Below are 9113 nucleotides of genomic sequence, written 5' to 3'. Positions count from 1 at the left end.
AATTGTTGAAATATTTGCTTTTTCCTTATGAAAATAAGAAAAGTATTTCTGATCTTTGAACATGGCATGGGTTGTTCCACTATCAATTACACAAATATCTTTATGATTGGTCGTTGATCCAAACATAATTTGAGGATAATCCATATTCTTCAAAATGACATAAACAAAATAATTATGAAAGTAAAAATCATTATCAAAGCATAACTTTTATTTATGTATAACAATTACATAACCATACTATCTACTACAAACAACAAAAAATAAAATATTTATATTTTTACAGATTCATCACTGATCACATGACTTGTTTCTCCTTCCGAGAGTGCAAAGTAATCAGCTACATCCAAATGCATGAAGTCTAAATTATCTTCATAAACAAAATTTGCTTCAGCATTTTTCTATGTCTTCTTCAGGGAGGCTTGATACAGCTCAACCAGGTGCTTTGGCGTACGACATATATGCATTTTCTGTCTTTGCTCCCTTTTCCTCCACATTTATAGCATGCATTTTCTGCCTTTGTTGTTTGCACCGCTTCATGCTTTTGTACCTTCCTTTTCCAGTGCTGGTGGTGATGAGGGTTCTTTGGTGCATTATTATTACCATGACTAGAGTTTCTTCCCCGACCACTGCCATGACCACGACTGAGGCCATGTCCTCTTCCACGCTTAGTTTGGTGGAAGTTTGTCTCATTCACTTCAGGACAAGAACCAGTAGGTCGACTTTCATGATTTTTCATTAATAGCCCATTATGTTGCTCGGCTACAAGAAGATGTGAGATACGTTCAGAATACTTTTTGAATCCCATCTCTCGATAGTGTTGTTGCAAGAGCATATTCGAGGCATGAAAAGTGGTGAAAGTTTTCTCTAACATATCATGATCAATAATATTATCACCACATAATTTTAATTGGAAAATAATTCTGAACATAGCAGAATTATACTCACTGTCGCGCCCCTTTTTCTCGTGAAATCGGGTTTTGACGTTGACAACTCTTTTAAAAGGAAGGGTTACTAAAAGAGAGAGTCGCCACCTAACAGATTAAGGTGCGTTAGGGCACCTATTTGCAAATGACTCGGGTTTACTAGTTTGCGTCACCAAAGATTGGGTAAGGGCTCAAATTACCTCGAGGAGAAGGTGTTAGGCACTACTCGAGGTCCACAACGGTGGGTCCCGGCCAAACTCAAATCATGTGAATTAGTCTAAGAGAAAAGAAACAATTGACAAATGAAATAAATAATTTATTTTAAAACAGAAATGGGGGTCCAAGTTTTTTAGCCTAAAGGATCACCCCGTGCAATATAAATAATACTTCGTAACTCTTTCAAGACGGGGTGTTACTCATATTATTCAACGGGCACAAACTATCATCTCCTACTACCTAATTACTATCTTTAAGTTATTTACCTAAAGCGCTCTAATCAATTCTAAGCCGTACCCTATGCGTGCACTACACGTCACATGCCTTTGGTCCAGGAGGCATTTGGACCTCTATTTCAGGGTGGTTCTAAACTTTAACTTAGGTTGCTCAAAAAGAAAAAACTAGGCGACATACAAAAACAGTTATGACTTTCAAATAGAAACAAGTATGGGATCAAGTTACCCTCCGCATTTAGACATCAAATGCACGCCAAACTGATTAGCATTAACAGGTTTTATTAACTACAAAATCCTATAGGCAGGATATCTATGTGATAAAACCAGTTTCTTAGTGCGATTATTAGAACCTACAAAGTTTGCCTACTGATTTTAGCATAATACGATTAAGCCTACCAATATGGTATTTAGGTGTTTTGTGCGATAGTAAATAGTAGCCAGTCACGGAAACAAACCTAAAATTATTCATTTTAATCCTACAAGCATGTTTTCTAGTGAGGAAAGCAGCACAATAAACATGCATAAATAACAATTAAACAGATTCAGGCGTGTATTCTATTACCTGATCCAATTTGAATCCTATAGGCATGATTTCTATAATCTGAATAGTTTTGAATCTTATAGACATGATTTCTACAATCTGAACATTTTTTGAATCATATAGACATGATTTCTATAATCTGAACAAAACAGTATGCAAGCAGGAATTCACACACACATCGGACCATACCATTCTCTATAGGCATGGTCTATAATAGAACATAACTGAACCAAACATTGAGCCTATGGCTGCTAGCACATAATGACTGAACACAATAAGATACCTAGAGGCATGATTTCTAACATATAACATTCAACAACATAGCATTAACCCTATAGGTAGGATTTCTACCCCACTTTATAGTAAATGTAAAATAAGAACCCTTTCCCATTTCACTAATACCCCAGAATTGTTACAAATAATTATTACAGACCAGAATTTGATGAATGAATTACAAAGTAAGTAAAACTATACGGAGCCCACAGCAGGCCCAAATACACCTGGACAGGCCAGACCTTCAACTCAGAGTAGTTCCAAAAGCCCATGTTCATAGATACACAATAACCAGTAGTGAATGATTCACCCATATTTCAAGGATAAGCATACAGAACCCAAATCTCTAATGTGTCAGAGTTATTAAGGGCTTCAGGAACCCAAGGCAGTGCTCACACTAGAGAGATTGATCAAAAACAGTTCAAAGAAAGACTAGGGACCAGGTCCTAGTGTGTTAGAGTTCACAAGGGTCTCACATGAACCCTGAGCAGTGCTCACACTAGGGAGGTCAGAGGACAGAACCTAAATAGCTTTGGCTTTCAGCCAGCTAGGAGTAGGAATTCAGAAGGATCATGGGAGTAGAATGAATTAGGGAATCCACTTTAAGACAGAGTCACATATTGAGCATATAGAAACAAACGGTAGACATGCTTGAACTTAGGCAGACTTAGTCAAGTTTTTAAGAATTAACAAAATCACATGCTAATAAGGCCAGTTCATAAACATGTTAACGGTGATAACAGATAAGTCATAGAAAGAAAACACATTGATTAGCAGTAGGAACTAATTAAGAAAATCTAGTAGAGGTATCATAACATAGTGAGAATAGAACTAAACAGGCTGAACAAATTCAACAAACAAACATTATAAATATGTTAAGGCACACATCTATACATGGCTAAAGAGGTATGAAAGCATGTTTAACTCTAAAAGATAGTCCTCAATAACACAGAATTAGGCAGATTTCATTAATCAGCTTAAACTAAGTTCAAACACGTCTCAACTACAAGTAATAGCATTTAGGACAACATGGTCTAATTGCAATAATACTTTGAGCAAGTAATCATAATGAAATGGCAGAGGATTAAATAACTCACCGGTTAAGATGAAACATGGAAGAAAAGAATCCAACAGTGTAGCAAATATCACCAAACATGAGCAGAACTTGGAGATTTCTCGCCTTGGCTTTCAGCTGGCCAGGAATCAAAGCACAAAGTAAAATTACTCAAGAGAATATGAGTATGCAGCTTTTGTTTATAGTAGTGAAAGGATCTTTCGAACTTTTTTCTTCTCTCCTCCTCCTTTCAAAGGGGAGTGGGGAGGGGTTTAAATATTGCCGAGATTAGAGCATAAACATGGAAAATAGTTTATTAAAATACCAAAAGGCAAGTACTCAAATCAGTAAAGTTGAAACCATAAATTTTAGGTAAAAATACACAAAATCGACAGAAAAATAAGGCAGAGAATCACACAATATATATAATGAACATAGACAGGAAATTATTTAAAAAAAGCACGGAATCGAACCAGATTTGATTCAAGTAAAAAGGGTCCGAAACCCTAATTGTTGGTAAATCCCAAAATCAATAGAGAATAATGGCAAAGAATCACGTATTGGTATAAAAATAAACATAGACAGGAGATTGTTCAAAAAAGAAACATAAAATCGAACCAGATTTGGTTCGATTAAAGAGGATTTGAAACCCTAATTCGGGTAAGTAAAGAAATCGACAAAATAGGCAGATTCACAAGTAATAGAGTGAATATAGGCAGAATAATGCTAAAAATCAGAGTTTGAACCAGTTTAGGTTCGAATCAATAGAGAATCTGAAACCCTAACCTTAGGGAATCAGCAAGATACGAGCGAATAGGGCTCATACGGTACAAAATAACGCGTTTGGACTTAAGGTCATCCAGATTCAAGAGGTAAAAATCGATTGGGACAGAATCAAAGTGGGGTACTTACCATGTTTAGGCAAGTACTTAAGTTACTCCGTAACATAGCACCAAATAAGGAAAAAATATCGAAATGGTAAGTGAATGGGGAAAGAATCCCATTAGGAACGGGATTGGGGGGATTTTAGTGAGGTGGCGGGATTAGGGTTCATCGGAGGAAGGAAATAGAGGCAACGGGTTTTGGAAAATGGGGTTTAGGGTTTGGGGGTGGAGATATAAGGAAAGGGAAGGGTTGTTTGTGAGCCGTTGATCATTTGTGATCGACGGCTGGGATCTAGGTAGGGGTTGGGTCAGTTTATTAAGTGGGTAAGGGTATTGGGCTTGGGTGAATTGAGTTGGTTTGGGTAGTATCAGGTCCGAAATCAATTAAAATTATGGCCAGATTTTAAATACTCAAATTTAACCAATAAAATAATTTGTAAAAATAATAGATAAATAATAAAAATATCATTTGTACATAAAAATGATTGAAAACAAATATTCAATATTATAAAAATATAAAAAGGTTATTTTTGCATAAATAAAGTAATTATATGTACATATAGGCTATTATTGCAAAAATATGCAATTGTAGCCTTTAAAATGCAAATATAATTATAACAAATGTACTAAAAATATTTAAAACCTAATATGGGTGTAAATGATGAGTTTATATGATAAAATCATCATAAAAATTATTTGTAAGGTAATTAATGGGTATTTATATAATAAAATACGGAAATAAATTAATTTAAAGCCTTTAAAAATTATGGAGAATTATGAAAATACTTGTATATGCTTGTAAATCAAATGATGATGCATATGCACTATTTTTAAAGTATATATATATATATATATATATATATATATATATATATATATAAGGAAAAAATTGGGTATCGACACTCACTGATAGATTTAAAATCTTGTAGCCTTAGATGAGTCCAATCATAACGTGCATACGGAAGAACGACCATCTTCAGGTGGTCGTATCTATTTATTAAATTATTCCACAGTATGACTGGATCTTTAATAGTGAGATATTCCATTTTCAAGCCTTCATCAAGGTGATGGCGTAGGAATACCATTGGTTTTGGCACGGTATTGGTTTGATGCTTGATTTTTGTCCTTGATAGTATCTGCCAAACGCATCAATATGAATTTTAGTATTAAGCACTCAAGATATGTAACTTTTGCCCGATATATTCAGGGCTACAAATTCAAGTTTAGAAAGATTTGTCATTATTTAGAAAAAGAAAGTTCTTACCTTTGATACTTTCAAAGTATTTGCTCGAGATGGCAGAGTCTCGTGCTGATAACGTGTTATGAAATAAAAATTGTAAAGTAAATACAAGTGTAGAGAGAAACTGATATAATATTCAAGCTTCAAATATATGTACATAATGAAATGAAATCTCCTCTATTTATAGAAAAAAGTAAGTTGATGTGTAAGCTGCTGCTGCACCATATATAGATAATCTTATACCTGTGGTAATATTTATCCATAACAGAGTACCGAAAGGATAAGCTCATTGCACCAAATATAGATAATCTTCTACCGGGGGTGATATTTATCTATAACGGAGTACCCAAGGATAAGCTCATTGTACCAAATATAGATAATCTTCTATCGGGGGTGATGTTTATCCATAACGGAGTACCAAAAGGATAAACTCATTATATTAGATATAGATAATCTTTTACCGGGGATGATGTTTATCCATAACGGAGTACCGAAAGGATAAGCTTCTTCAGAAGGCTTATTTCCAATAGAGTACTAAATAGATAAACATATTTACGGCGGAGTCTCGTATAGATAAGATTCTTCAGGAAGCTTATTTACAACGGAATACTAAATGAACATCCATAATATAATATATTTATAACAAGTAATACGAATATTAATCTATTGAAAGATAAAAATATGCTTTTTAAAGTAAGTAATTTAGTATAACAATCTTTTCATTATTAATGAGCACATAAAAAATTTATGCATTATAATCTCCCAAAATCGCATTTAAGGGTACAACCTAATAGCCAATTGAGAACCATGAGCTCACAAGTTCAAATTCTAAGCAAAAACACTAAGTAATTTTTTCCTACATATCAAATTTTAAGGGACAAAGGACTCCATAGTATATATATAAAAAAATCTCTACATAATAAACTTTTTGTTATAAAATAAAGACTGTAAAATAAATAAATCGAAGACAAATATATAGAGAGATTGATATATTATTCAACTTCAAACTCATGTTCATAATGAACTGAAAACTCCTCTATTTATAGAAGAAAGGAGGCAACTGCGAGACTTTTCAGGAAGCAGTTGCAAAGCTTTTCTTTAGTTGCTTGTAAGTTGTCTGCATGAGTTGCTTGCAACCTGCCTGCATCAACTGCTTGTAGATAAACTTTAACAGAGCACTAAGTGGATAATCTTCTTCAGGAAGATTATCTATGAAGAAGATTATCTATAGCGGAGTAATGAATGGACATCCACAATATAATATTTTTATAACACTCCCCCTTGGATGCTCATTAAAAGATAATGTGCCTCGTTAAAACCTTACTAGGAATAACCCCGTGGGAAAAAATTCTAACGAAGGAAAAAGAGTACACAAATATTTAGTAACTAGTAAAAGATGGCTCATGCTCATCATGGGCCCAAGATATTTTACATGCGAGAATTTTTTTTTCCTTTTTTTTAATTTTGTCTTTGCGTTAAATAGTTAATTAATTAAGAGAACATTACTTGTGTCATTTAATTTGTTGCCCATGAGATATTAGAGTGCACAATAGGTTGAATTTTTAATGTGAATTTTTTTATTTCCCTTTTTATCTTATTGTTTCTTTTGTTCTGCTTGTCTTTTTTTATATTATAGATTCATTTAGCGATTATTCTGACTTGTGAGATCGCAATTTGGTGGTCGTCCAATATTAAAGTTTTTTAATATTTAAAAAGATGCACCTAAGGTTCAAATGTTTTATGAAATAATACAAGACATTTCATTTGGATGTCCTCCTTATGGCATTCGATAGAACTTGCTCCCCTCCTTAGTCCTTTTTCTTCTCTTTCTTATTTGTGATTGATTTGAATTGATTTGGTTAAATTGAAAAAAGCATCATTATTGAGTTCTGTTGGATTGATTGTTGAAGAGCATTTAGTCTATTGGTGTTAGTATATCTGATACTATAAAATTTGAAGTTATTTGGACCTATTTTGAAGAAAAAAGTTTTCGTGAAATTTCTCAAAAACTCATGATGATCTATCGGAATATATGAACTACTTATTTTGTATCAAAATATATGAATTATTTATTTTGAAATTATGATACATCATATGCAAAACTCCTGATGATGCACATGGATTTGTAGGTTGTAGCAAGTCCATCTATTAGAAATCTAGTTATCTTTACTTGATGCGGTAGGATTGAACTTCATTTGATAAATATTGAAGAATTGACACTTTAAAGTTTTATGTGCCTAATTGCCTATAGACAAAATGAAAAAGAATTAGTAACAAAGAGGTTTATTTGTCTTAATAAAAAGTTCATACCCGACAAAGTAAAAGTGGGTACCATGACATTAAAAATAGTCACCTTACTGGACAATGTAATAGATATAATAAATAAAACAGATTGTAATTATACTAATCCATGTGTATTGGAAAATTGAAAAATATGTAGACTAATACGAAATTCATATTAGTGCATTAGGAATTTGTTCTTCTATCAAACTTCAATATCTTCAAAGTAGGACTTACATAAAAGATTTTTTTAAGCTTTTCGACTTCTTCAAAAAATTATTCGTTAAATTGGTTGTCTATATAATTAATTAATAAGAGGTTTACATATAAATTTTAGGGTAACAATAAAAATTTAAGAGTTTAAGTTCTATGTATTGATAATGTAATAAAATATTTATGTAGTCACATAACTTAAAAGAAAATTACATATAACTCTATTTAATAAATAATACTCCAGGTAAACAGTTAAAATAGATTAAATTACACTCAAGATGTAAATAATTTATTACATTATTATTGCATGTAATTTAAATCGAAAAGCCAAAAATTAAAGTATGATTTCAGATTTAGAAATCAACGTGCAAGGCTCATGGGGTGAGTTTAATGAGGACACGTGAATATCGTTGTAAAAGTTAATGTTCGAGTAATTTTCCTTCATATACCTTTATTTTCATTTTTTTTTTAATTTTGTTGTTTATGAGTTTTCATTTCCTTTGTTTTATATTATGTAATGATTTTTAACAAGCTATATAAAGGTAGTCATATAGGAGAAGTTAATGGCTTTAAACTAATAATTTTGTTATTGAGAAGGCCATGTGAAATTTTGTTAGAAAGATAACAACCTAGTGTTTGTTGTATGTGAAATTTCAAATGGGCCCCACCATGATAATGACAATTTCAAAATTGATGTAGAACAATTTACCCGAGAGGGCTCAGAGCACGTAGGATTTACGGAAAACTAAGGAAGAAACATAAGTAATAAGTAGATAAAAGTGAGGCCAAAACAAATCTCTGTAAAAGCTATTTTTACGAAATAGGCGGAACCTGACATCTTCATCCATTTAACACAGACTGCGGAGGACAAATAGTTAAAGCAGAAGTACAGCTAACGACTAAATTAACCTCGGGATGGCCAGGCAGACGTGTTGACCATGACCTGCATGGTTATTTTTATTTATAGTATAGGAATAGATACGCATAACTAGTTGTCTCATTAAAAATATTATAAAAAAAATTCCGTGAAAAAAAATTTAGTAAGGAAAAAAGAGTACAATACGTATTTCACTTCCCCTGATGAAAATATTATTCCAAATATTTGAGTCTCCACATTCCAATCTTGTATACCATCTTCTCAAAAGTTGAAGTTGGCAAAGTGAACAAATATGCTGGATTGTCACTTGAACGGATTTGTTGCATATCGATGTCATCATTTTTCTGAAGATCGTATGTGTAGAATAATTTTGGTG

This window comes from Nicotiana tabacum, chromosome 4 (genome assembly GCF_000715075.1).
Source record: "Nicotiana tabacum cultivar K326 chromosome 4, ASM71507v2, whole genome shotgun sequence".
In the NCBI taxonomy this organism is placed as follows: Eukaryota; Viridiplantae; Streptophyta; class Magnoliopsida; order Solanales; family Solanaceae; genus Nicotiana; species Nicotiana tabacum.
Note: the sequence above shows the minus strand (reverse complement) of the source record.